The sequence below is a fragment of the Natrix helvetica genome (genome assembly GCF_964273705.1).
Source record: "Natrix helvetica genome assembly, chromosome: 12".
Classification (NCBI taxonomy): Eukaryota; Metazoa; Chordata; class Lepidosauria; order Squamata; family Natricidae; genus Natrix; species Natrix helvetica.
The window spans coordinates 4576124-4589619 of record NC_138556.1 but is presented as its reverse complement, the minus strand read 5'-3'; positions in this window follow the sequence as shown (position 1 = coordinate 4589619).

The window sequence follows — 13496 nt, the reverse complement described above, 5'->3', positions numbered from 1 at the left end:
GAGAATGAGGTGGCTGGATGGAGTCACTGAAGCAGTCGGCATGAGCTTCAATGGACTCCGGGAGATGGTAGAGGACAGGAAGGCCTGGAGGAACGTTGTCCATGGGGTCGCAATGGGTTGGACACAACTTCGCAACTAACAACAACGACCTTCCTTGCCACAGGTAAGTTAATCATTAGAGTTAAGTTAGTAATGCTATTAAGTGAATCCGATTTCCTCATGGATTTTGCTTGTTGGAAGGGCTCAAAAGAGGAAATTACATGACCCCAGATATAGCAATGGTCATAAGTATGAATCAGTTGGCAAGCATCCAAATTTTGATCCTGTGACCCAGGCAAGGCTGCAATGATCGTGAGTGTGAAAAACACTCATAAGGCCTGCCCTATACATAGTAAGCGGTCACTGATGAAGAATTTAAGATGGGCTTGTGGGTGGGTGTGAATGTGGGCGTTTGCCCATGCATTCACACACAGGTGTGTGTAAACGTACACCTTCAGGCATAGGTAGGTCTTCTAGTCACAACCACAGCGGATCCAGGAACTTCAGTTGCTAAGCAAGGCATGAAGTGAGTGGCACCTGACTTTAATGGCTTTTCTGCCACATTATTAAGCAAGTCGCTGCAGTTGCTAAGTGAATCATGCAGTCGTTAAGTGATTTTGGTTTCCCCTTTAATTTTGCTTTTCGAAAGCCAGGTGGGAGGGTCACCAAGGACAACCACATGATCCCGGGATGCTCCAACCATCATAAATACATGCCAGTTGCCAAGTGATGATGTCACCTTAAGAATATTGCCAGCTTCCCAGGGTCTACATTCTTATCTTCCTGCTTCCGGGGTAGATTAGGTAGCAGCTCAAGACCCTAGAGAGCCACTCCGACTGGAGCGGAAAATTTTAAGAGTGTCGGTTTAATGCCAGGGTTCCAAGTAATATACCCCTAGCGAACAAAACTCCGAGGCAGGTAGATTCCTCAAATAATAGTTTTATTGGATATATCATGTTGGCACAAACTGGTGAAAACTGATTCTGAAGATTCCCGTGGTTTTCGCCTAATTAAAAGTAAAAGTTTTCCCCTTTCCCAAAACAATCAGTCACATGGTCCAATCAAAGTGCCATCCAGTTGCCTAGTAACGACACTCCTCTCTCCAACCAAGTGTGAGAATATCCTTGGTTCCCAGGAGAAAATACCGTATTTTTCAGCGTATAAGACGCACCTTTCCCCCACCCCCAAAAAAGAGGGTGAAAATCTGGGAGCGTCTTATACACTGAATACAGCATTTTTGGCCTCCCGAAACCCACCCCTTTCGCAAAAAATGGACATGCATAGGCTTTGGGAGGCCTGCAAAGTGATCCTGGGCCCTGGGGGGGGGGGGGTAAAAACGAGCGAAAAACGGGCCAGTTTCCCACCCACCCACCCACCCCAGCCTCCAGGAGCACTCTACAAGCCTCCCAAAGCATATGCATGCCGGTTTTTTTTGCAAAAAACGAGGCATGCAGAGTGTTTGGGAGACCTGCAGAGTGCAAAAACGGGTTTTTTTTAAATTACCTCTTCAAAATCTTGGTGCGTCTTATAGTCCGAAAAACACGGTATTTTGTTTTGGCTACAAAACCTCAGCTATCTCTATTCCCCCCTTCCTATCCCTCAGTTCCAGTGTGGCAGCACTGAAACTCCAAGATGGTTTCGGTTGGATCAGCTTCAGGGTTGACATCATGGTTGCAAGTGTAAAAATGAGTCGTACCTACATCACTTTTATATCAATGCTGTTGTAACTTCAGATGGTCACTAAGCCAACGGTTCTAAGTCAAGGACTACCTGTAGAGGCTTCTTTGCTGCTTCGTGACTCATAAAAGTGATTTCCACCGTCTGTGGATTTGATGAATGTGATTATTTGTTGGTAGCAGTATAATTTTATTGGAGTCAATGACCACATCGGAGAACAGAGTATCAAACCACATAAAAAGCAGAACACATTTCTACTTAGTTATAAAACCCTAAAATTAAGACAGTATTTTCCAGTGGCAAGCTATGGCAGCAGAAGGCAATTCAGTACCTTCCCTGGAGATATTCAGATGCAGGTCCAAGAATATCAAGCAAATAACAATCATTCTCCAAGCAGAATAACAGAATTGGAGAATAAGAGAGTTGGAAGGGGCCTTGGAGGTCTTCTAGTCCAACCCCCTGCTCAAGCAGGAGACCCTATGCCATTTCAGACAAGTGGCTATATGGTCTCTTCTTAGAAGCCTCCAGTGATGAAGCACCCACAACTTCTGGAGGCAAACTGTTCCACTGGTTAATTGTTCTCACTCTTAGGAAATATCTCCTTAGTTCTAGGTTGCTTCTCTCCTTGGTTAGTTTCCATCCATTGTTTCTTGTCCAGCCCTCAGGTGCTTTGGAGAATTGGTTGACCGCTTCTTCTTTGTGGCAGCCACTCAAATTCTGGAAGTCTGCTATCATGTCACCCCTAGTCTTTCTTTTCACCAAGGTAAACGTAAAGGTTCCCCTCACACATATGTGCTAGTCGTTCCTGACTCTAGGGGGCGGTGCTAATCTCCGCTTCAAAGCTGAAGAGCCAGCGCTGTCTGAAAATATCTCCTATTGTCATGTGGCCAGCATGATTAAACATCAAAGGTGCACGGAGCGCTGTTCCCTTCCCACCAAAGATGGTTCCTATTTTTTTACTTGCATTTTTTACGTGCTTTCGAACTGCTAGGCTGGCAGAAGCTGGGACAAGTAACGAGAGCTCACTCCATTACCTGGCGCTAGGGATTCGAACCGCTGAACTGCCGACCTTTCAGATCGACAAGCTCAGCGTCTTAGCCACTGAGCCACCGTGTCCCTTCTTTTCACTAGACCTGGACATACCCAATTCCTGCCACCGTTCTTCATATGTTTTGGCTTCCATCCCCTCAAGATGGACCTTATGTTAGCAATCAGGATTACAGGATTGCAGTTTGAGTTGCTGTAGAAAGCCCATCCCAGAGACAAACATGTGCGCTAGAGGCTCAGGTTCTTCATATCCTAGAGTCGTGATGGCAAACCTATGGCACACGTGGCACATCGAGCCATTTGTTAGAGCACGCCAGGCGTTGCCCTGCCAGCTGACTTTGGCTTTCTTTTGAGGCCGTTTTTCGCCCTCCAGAGGCTTCCTTGAAAAACCAGAAGGAACGGACTTCTGGTTTGTCCATAGGGCTGTTTTTCGCCCTCCGGAGCCTTCAGAGAAGCCTCCTGAAGGCTCTGGAGGTCTAAAATCGGCCCTACGGACAAATCGGAAGTCACCATTCCCGAACTTCCGGGTTCCCCATAGGGCCGTTTTTCGCCCACCTGAGGCTTCAGGGAAGCTCCTGAAGCCTTTGGAGGGCCTCCGGGAGGGCAGGGGGGGACTGTTTTCACCCTCCCCAGACTCCTAGAAAGCCTCTGGAGCCTGGGGAGGGCAAAAAAAAGCACGCCAAAAGTGAGGGGTGGGCGCATAGCATTGTAGATGTGGCACGCCCGCACACGACCCCCCTGCGCTCCCCCCGCTTTTGGCACGGGAGCCAAAAAAGATTACCCATCACGGTCCTAGAGCCAAATTTGTATTGAGAATCATTGTTAGATTTATATTCTACTTTTTCTCGAAAACCAGTGCTGCATAGTGGGTCAACCGGAGAGAGTGGAAGTGCCCCCGACTCAGGTAGAGTTGGGTGGATTACAGGAACATTAGTGCCCCATCCCAGTTCTGAACTACTAAGGAGACTCCAACCCAACCTAGAGAAATGTACAGGTAATTCTCAAGTTACGACGACAACCGGGACCAGAATATTTATTGCTAAGCAAGGCAGCTGTTAAATAGGCTTTGCCCTGTTTTACAAACTTCCTTGCCACCACCAAGTGAAACACTGCAGTTGTTAAGCGAGCAACAAGGTTCTTAAGTCAATCTAGATGCCCCATTGATTTTCCTTGAGAGAAGATCACAAAAGATGATCCCGGGACGATTGCAACCGTCATACATATGAACCATTTCGTTTCGCATGAAGTCTTCGTTCTGCTTTATAAAGTCTTAGTAAAGCCACACCTGGAATTCTGCATCCAGTTTTGGTCACCACGTTATGAAAAAGATCTGTGTTTATTCCTTTCCGGGACTTTATTTTTGCCTCTTACTTCCTATTCCTTTCACTTTCTCAAGTAACTGATCGTTACCATAATGATGTAGTAGGTGAAGGGGGGGGGGGGGGGGAAACAGCACTTTACTTATAAACTTGTTTACCTCATCCCAGTTTCCCTTGATCTGCCCCTTGAAGCTACCAACCAGGATCCCCCGTGTTATCTCAGCTGGCAAATATGAACTATAAAAGCCGTGTCACTTTGCAAAGAACCGCATGTAGTGGGAAGTTGTAAAACAGCAATTAAAGGGAAGAGGTACAGCTTGTAATCTTCCAGTCGCAGCAGGTAAAATGTGTATTAATCACATCATCCCAGAAAATCAATTGTCTTTTTGTCGCCGGATACTTTCATGTTGGTAAAGTTACTTCTGTTTCACTAGCTCTCTTTTCCATGCGGCTCATTTTTTGCATCAGGAGCTCCGTGGGGGAGAGAAGTAATCCTTTTCGGAAACACTGTGGGCTCCGCAGATCCCTTCATTTCTAACAGCAGGAGGGGCAAGAATATTTAGAGTTATAGGAAGAAGCAACTGCTTGCTGTTGCTTCAAATATACCATAGATAGATAGATGATAGATAGATAGATAGATAGATAGATAGATAGATAGATGATAGATAGATAGATTGATAGATGATAGATAGATAGATAGATAGATAGATGATAGATAGATAGATAGATAGATAGATAGATAGATAGATAGATGATAGATAATAATAATAATAATAATAAATTTATTTCTTAGCCGCACCCTCTCCCGAAGGACTCGGGGCGGCGTACAATAAAACACATAAAAAACAATATGGACAATACACACACAGAATAAACGAACACGCGTACATGGAGGAGGTATGAAGATAAGAAAAGACAGTTAAAACATAGTTTAAAATCCCCTAATAAAAGTCTAAAAGTCACAAAAATTAAAAAACCCGTCAGGAGCAGTGTGAACGAACTATGGTTGAGCCAGGCCAGCTACTTGAAATAGGTGCGTCTTGAGCTTTATCCGGAAGGCGCGGAGGTCAGAGGTAGTCCTAATATCCGGGGGAAGGTCATTCCACAGGGCTGGGCCCGCAACAGAGAAGGCTCTACTCCTAGACGCCGCCCCCCGACATTGTCTGGTGGACGGCACCTGGAGGAGTCCCTCTCTGTGCGATCGAATTGGTCGCAGGGATGTATGGGGCGGGATACGATCCCGCAAGTAGCTAGGTCCTGAGCCATGGAGCGCTTTAAAGATCGTTATCAAGACCTTGAAACGCACCCGGTAGACCACAGGGAGCCAGTGCAGCTCGCGCAGGAAAGGTGTCACATGGGAGTACCTTGTACTCCCCATAATTACCCGCGCAGCCGCGTTCTGGACCAACTGTAGTCTACGAGTGCATTTCAAGGGAAGCCCCATGTAGAGCGTTACAGTAGTCCAGGCGAGACGTCACCAGCGCATGAGTGACTGTACAAGCCAGGAGGGACACGGGTCCAGTAAACATGTGGTGGGTCGCAGTCGTCCACGCACTCTGTCCAAATCCTCGATGGCAACCAAGTCAAACTCCTCCCAGATAGGTCTCTCAAGACTCGCCACGGACGCCTCTACAGGACCACTGGAAGGGTCCCAATCCTTCCGGATTTGAGCGATTTTATCCTGCAGATATTTCCCAAATTCCTCTGCTCTACCCTGTAAAGGGGCCTCCCGCGGCCTCTGAAATAAGAGGGAGCGGGACACCCGAAACAGGGCGGCAGGGCGGTTCTCTGCGGATGCAATGAGAGTGGCACAATATTGACGTTTGGCCACTCTCAATGCCACAATGTACGTCCTTAAATGGGCTCGTACCTGTGTCCGGTCAAATTCGGAACGAGAGGATCTCCAACGACTCTCTAGGCATCTCTTGCGGCGCTTCATCACCCTTAGCTCCTCGGTAAACCAAGGGGCCAGGGTGGAGCGTTGCCGCCGGAGAGGCCGCAAAGGCGCCACCCGGTTCAAGGCCCCGGTAGTCGCATTGTTCCACGCGACCACCAGGTCCTCTACCCGAGGGCGGGTCAGGGCCGCAGAAGGTGGCCCAAGCTCCATCTGGAACCTCTCTGGTTCCATCAGGCGCCTGGGGCGGAACCATCTAGTATTTTCCGGTTCCGCCTCCCTGCAGCGGGGGGTAGCACCAGGGAAGTCAAGTCGGAGGAGTGAGTGGTCTGACCATGACAGGGGAGTGATGGTTAAGTCCCCTCCTCCCAGATCACTCAACCACTGGCCAGAGACAAAAACAAGGTCCAAGGTGTGACCTCCCTCGTGTGTCGGGCCCTGAATCAATTGAGTCAGGTCCATGGCTGTCATGGAGGCCATGAACTCCCGAACCCCCTCGGATGCTTCTCCCACCGATGGCAGGTTAAAGTCCCCCATCACTAAAAGTTTGGGGTCTCAACCGCCACCGATGCGATCAGCTCGAGGAGTTCAGGCAGGGCCGCTGATGTATAGCGAGGAGCCAGGTATACTATCAGCAGGCCCAACTGTCTCCCAGGGCCCCATTTCACAACAAGGGATTCACATCCCGATGTCTGTGGCACAGTGGACTCCCTCGGCTCTAAGTCCTCCCAGATAATCACTGCTACCCCACCGCCCCTTCCCTGGGCCCGGGGCTGGTGAAATGCTCGATAACCTGGCGGGCACATTTCCACGAGGGGTAAACCTCCCTCGTGGCCCAACCAGGTCTCCGTTATTCCCACGAGGTCCGGCTCCCCCTCCGAGATTAGGTCGTGAATGAGGGGGGCCTTGCTAACAACGGACCTCGCATTGCATAGCACCAGCCTCAGGCCCTGGGTCTGGAGCTCCTGACCACCTAGCATGCGGGGGTTGGTACAAGCGAGATAGATAGATGGATGGATGGATGGATGGATGGATGGATGGATGGATGGATGGATGGGTGATGGGTGGATAGATAGATAGATGGATGGATGATGAGTGGATAGATAGATAATGATAGATAGATAGATAGATAGATAGATAGATAGATAGATAGATAGATAGATAGATGATAGATAGATAGATAGAGATAGATAGATAGATAGATAGATAGATAGATAGATAGATAGATAGATAGATAGATGATGGGTGGATAGATAGATAGATAGATAGATAGATAGATAGATAGATAGATAGATAATGATAGATAAGAGAGAGAGAGAGAAAGAGATGGATGGATGATGGGTGGATAGATATAGATGATAGATAGATATGTTTGTGTATGTATATATTATATATGTACGTATATGTATATATATATGTGTGTGTGTGTGTGTGTGTATGCAAGTAGTCCTCTACTTACTATTCATTTTGTGACTGTACAAAGTGTGTGTGTGTGTGTGTGTGTTTGTGTGTTGTAAAGGGAGAATATCAGGTTTTTGATGATCAGGGCGACTTCTGTTCCATGGGTTGATTGTTCTCACGGTCAGAAAATTCCTCCTTATTTCCAAGTGGAATCTCTCCTTGTTCATTTCCATCCATTATTCCTTCTCTGGCCTTCAAGTGCCTCAGAGAACAGCTTGATCCCCTCCTCTCTGCGGCAGCCCCTCAAATTTTGGAATATTGCTATCCTGTCTCCCCTGGTCCTTGACTTACAACAATTCATTTAGTGACCGTAGAAAGTTACGACGACACTGAAAAAAGTGACTGAAGCCCATTTTTCACAGTTACGACCTTTGGAGCCTCCCCACGATCATGTGATCAAAGTTCAAGTGCTTGACAACTAATTCATACTTATGACCGTTGAAGTGTCTTAGGGTTATGGGATCCCCTTTTGCAACCTTCTGACAAGCCAAGTCAATGGAAAAGTCAGATTCAGCCGTGTTACTAGCTTATCAGCTGCAGTGATTCACTTAACAGATGTCTCAAGATAGGTCATAAAATCGGGCAAAGCTCACTTAACAAATGTCTCACTTGACAAGAGAATTTTTGGCTCAATTGTGGTTGTAAGTCGAGGTTGTAGTCCTTGATTAACACCACAATTGAGTTCAAAATTTCTGTTGCTAAGCAAGGCAGTTATTAAGTGAGTTTTGCCCCATTTTATAACCTCTTCTCCCACAGTTGTTAAATAAATCACCATAGTTGTTAAATCATGCAGTCCTAAAGCAAATTGAGTTAAATTCAGTATCCCCCTCCTAGCTGTTTTCCTTCTTGTTGCAGTTGCTTCTCCCATTTTTCCTGGAGAAATTCAGCAGTTTTACTGACAACCACTGCTTTTTCCTAGGGAAGAAACCTTATTTTCTTTCTTTTTTCCCTTTTCTTTTAGATGCATTTCAAGGAGAGAAGCAACCTGCAACTAAGGAAAAATTTCCTGACACTGAAAGCAATTAACCAGTGGAATGGCTTGCCTCCAGAAGTTGTGGCTGCTCACTGGAGGTTTTTAAGGAAAGATGGGATTACCATTTGTCCAGTTATTACTGAAAATGTTATTCTGCTATACCTCATTGTACGAGAGAGGGAGGGAGGAAGAGAGAGGTAGAGATTAGAGAGAGAGAGAATAGAGAGAGAGATTAGAGAGAGATTAGAGAGGGAGGGAGATTAGAGAGAGAGAGATTAGAGAGAGGGAGAGATGAGAGAGAAAGGGAAGAGAGAGTAAGATTAGTGAAAGAGATAGATAGATAGAGATGATAGGTAGGTAGGTAGACAGACAGACAGAAAGACAGACTGACTGACTGACTGACTAAATAGGTAGACAGATAGACAGACAGATAGATAGGTAGAGATTAGGTAGGTAGATAGGAGACAGAGATTACAGAGATTACAGAGGGGGAGAGATGAGAGAGAGAAGAGAGAAAGATTAGTGAAAGAGAGAGCTAGATAGAGATGGTAGGTAGGTAGGTAGGTAGGTAGGCAGGCAGGCAGGCAGGCAGGCAGACAGACAGACTAAATAGGTAGATTAGATAGACAGATAGACAGACAGATAGATAGGTAGAGATTAGGTAGGTAGATAGGAGACAGAGATTAGAGAGAGAGATTAGAGAGGGGAAGAGAGGGGGAGAGTTGAGAGAGAGAAGAGAGAAAGATTAGTGAAAGAGAGAGCTAGATAGAGATGGTAGGTAGGTAGGTAGGTAGGTAGGTAGACAGACAGACAGACAGACTAAATAGGTAGATTAGATAGACAGACAGATAGATAGGTAGAGATTAGGTAGGTAGATAGGAGACAGAGAGATTAGAGAGAGAGATTAGAGGGAGATTAGAAATGGGGAGAGTGGGAGAGAGGGAGGGGTAGAGACTCAGATTCCTAAATAAACCTTTCAGTTCTTCACAGCAATGTTCTTCTCTGTCACCATTGGTAGCCCTGTTGTTTACAGCTGCTCGTATTATATTCTCTAACCATCTGCTCCAAATGTCCTTTCCCCTATTGGCCAGGGCAAAAACACTTTACCAAACAGGGGCAGGTTTCATATTGAAGTGAGATCATTTTAATTATGCACATCTCTGGAATCCTGGCTATTTAACTCCTTCTGCATTCTGCCTTCTCAAACACAGTATGGTTTCTTCTGTTCATTAATTCGCTTTTCCGTAATATTCTTTACTAAAATCTTAGTTTTCTCTTTCTTTATTTTCAGATTTGCCATTTTGCCATACTCGTCTATTCTTTTTAGCAATTTAGGCCCTGTTTCTTGTGGTTCTTCTAAAATAAAAACTAAATCATCTGCAAATGCCTGTAATTTATATTCTTCCCTTTTTATTTCCATACCTCCTATCTCCTTATCTTTTCTAATATTTCTATTCATTACTTCTAGTATCAGTATAAATAATAGTGGGGACAAAGGACATCCCTGCCTTGTGCCTTTTCTTATGCTAACCTTTTCTGTCATATCTTCATTTGCATTTTGTTTATAGTACATTGCCTTAATCATTTTAATGAATCAAGAATGATTTTTTTCTTAGCTCCTCACTGAAAATCCAGCTTTGAAACAATTAGAAGTAAGACAAATCTCTGCACAGCCGTCTCGAATGAGTCAAATAGGGCTCTAGTTTCTTTTTAGAATTTATTAATTGCATCTAGCTGTACAGAAAACATTGCTGAAAGTGCCTAAACCCTGTCTATTTATCTTTAAATCTATCTCTATACCTATTTATCTATCTATCTATCTATCTATCTATCTATCTATCTATCTATCTATCTATCTATCTATCTATCATCTATCTATCGATCATCTATCTATCTATCTATCTATCTATCTATCTATCATCTATCTATCTATCATCTATCTATCTATCATCTATCTATCTATCATCTATCTTTATATCTATCATCTATCTATCTATATCTATCATCTGTCTCTCTATATCTATCATCTCTCTAGCTATCTTGCTGTGTCTGTCTGTCTGTCTGTCATCTATTTCTTCTACCTATCATCTCCCTAGCTGCCTGTCTGTCTGCTTGTCCATCCATCCATCTATCTATATCAATCAATCAATCAACCATCTTCTGTCTATTATTGCATTAAGATTCTAGTACTGTGTAAATCTCAATCTTTTCTTCTACATATTCTCCATTGCTCCATCTGTATACTACATCCAAAGAATCCATTCTTTTGTTTGATAAAAAAACAAATAAATCTCAACCTCATCCATGTTGACATCATTAAATATTGCAGCTTTTATTTGAAAGCAGCTTTGGAAATTGGCAGAAGGAACAGAACAAGAGAATCGGAGGGGCCCTTGGAGGTCCAAAATACAAGCATGTTTTGGCTTCATCACCAGTCTTTATCCTTGATTTCTTGCAGAGAAACAGAAAGAGAGTTTATAATTGGTTACCCAACCACTTGCCCAACAGGATCTGAGTAGTTTCTAGGAGAGAAAATAAAATACTTATTGAAGGATGGCATGGATTGTCAGTTGCCCTTTTAATGCCCTGGGAAAAACACAGCTGGCCTTGTTCTAATGTGTTTACTCTGCCAGCAAGAATGGTTTACTTGTTTGGATCAAAGAGTTTATTGAGCTGAGCTAATCAGTGTTACTGCAAGGAGGATATTGTAGCAATTTACTCAGGAATTTACTTTGTCCCATTCACACATCCGTAACAGGGAAAAACATCCTCCCTGTCACTTCCCATGCCATCCTGCCACGCTTTCCATGCTTTTCCCCCCCATTCCCACTTGATGACAAGAATGGCTTGCCTGTCTCTGAACTTCTTGGAATTACGTGTGTTCACTCTGATTTTATTGGACGTTTTATGTTATTAAATAGGCACAAGTTCAACAAGGGTCAGTTTGATGTGAAGCACCAGGTTAGAAACGCGTGTTAAAGCTTTGAGCTCTTGCCCTGCCTTAGGCACGAAGTCAACTCAGCTGCATTTCATTACAGAGAGTCCTCAATTCACGACAGTTCGTTCAGTGACCAGTCATATTTAAGAACGGCACTGAAAATGTGTGGTGACCATTTTTCACAGTTGCAATGTCTGCAGCCTCCCTGTGATCAGTTGACCAAAATCCAGACATTTGGCAACTGGTTCCTACTTATGACCGTTGCTGTGTCCCGGGGTTATGTGATCCCCTTTTGCGACCTTCTGATGACCAAAGTCAATAGGGGAATCCAGGTTCACTTAATGACCGTGTCACTAATTTAACAACTGCAGCGATTGTGCAGTTGGCACAATTGTGCAGATTCTGCAATTGTGTAGATTGTGCAGCAGCAGCCAAAAAATCCAATGCAATCCTAAATTGCATTAACAAAGGGATACACACAAGATCAAGGGAGGTACTAACACCACTCTATAAAGCCCTAGTAAGATCACACCTAGAGTTCTGCATCCAGTTTTGGTCACCACACTATAAAAAAGATGTTGACATTCTAGAAAGAGTACAGAGAAGAGCAAACAGGATGATTGGGGGACTGGAGACTAAAACATAGTCAGCAGGAACTGGGCATGGCTAGTCTAGGGAAGAGAAGTGAAGAATCTGGGAAGCCAGATTCCCTTAACAACCGTGTTACTAATTTAACAACTGCAGGGATTGATGTCACAATGGTGACAAGAAAAGTCACAAAACAAATCTCACTTAACAACTGTCTCGCTTAGCAGCAGAAATGTTGGGCTCAACTGTGGTTGTAAGGCAAGGACTACCTGTGCAGTATTTTGTTAAGGCAGAACAATACAATACGATGGATGGTTGAAGGAACTGGGCATGGCTAGTCTAGTGAAGAGAAGGACCAGGGGAGACAGGATAGCATCTTCTAATATTTTAGGGGCTGCCACAGAGAGGAGGAAGGGGGTCAAGCTATTTTCCAAGGCACCTGAAGGCCAGACAAGGAAGAATGGATGGAAACTGAACAAGGGGAGATTCAACCTGGAAATTAGGAGAAATTTCCTGACAGTGAGAACAATCAACCAATGGAACAGAAGTTGCCTTCAGACATTATGGGAGCTTCATCACTGGAAGCTTTCAAGAAGAGACTGGACTGCCCTCTATCAGAAATGGTCTCCTGCTTGGGTGGGGGGTTTGACTAGATGACCTACAAGGTCCCTTCCAACTCTGTTAATCTGACTCACTTAACAAAGGTGCCAAGAAAAGTTGTAAAATGCGGTAAAAGCTCAATTAACAAATGTCTCACTTAGCCACATACATTTGGGTCTCGGTTGTCGTCCTAAGTTGAGACTGCCTGTATTTTATTTAGATTTGTCATAATCTTTTTCTGCAAAGTAGCAGATGTGTGTTTTATGGATACAGGGACCGTTCCCGGGAACTTTTGATTTTACGAAGTGTGTGTTTTTCTCATTCTCAAACACTTAATCGTGCTAAGGATTAGTATTGCTTTCTAAATCTTAGTGAGACCACACCTGGAAGACTGCGTCCAGTTTTGGTCACCACATCATAAAAAAGATGTTGAGACTCTGGAAAGAGTGCAGAGAAGAGCAAGAAAGATGATTAGGGAGCTGGAGGTTAAAACATATACAATACAAAAGCAAATTTGGAAGGGACCTTGGAGGTCTTCTAGTCCAACCCCCTGCTTAGGCAGGAAACCCTATACCATTTCAGACAAATGGTTATCCAACATCTTAAAAATTTCCAGTGTTGGAGCATTTACAACTTCTGGAGGCAACTTCTGTTCCACTGATTAATTGTTCTAACTGTCAGGAAATTTCTCCTCAGTTCTAAGTTGCTTCTTTCCTTGATTAGTTTCCAGTCATTGCTTCTTGTTCTACCCTTAGGTGCTTTGGAGAATAGTTGACTCCCTCTTCTTTGTGGTAACCTCTGAGATATTGGAACAATGCTATCATGTCTCCCCTAGTCCTTCTTTCTCTTAAGCTAAACATACCCAGTTCCTGCAACCGTTCTTCCTATGTTTTAGCCTGCAGTCCCCTCATCCTCTTTGTTGCTCTTCTCTGCACTCTTTCTAGAGTCTCCACATCTTTT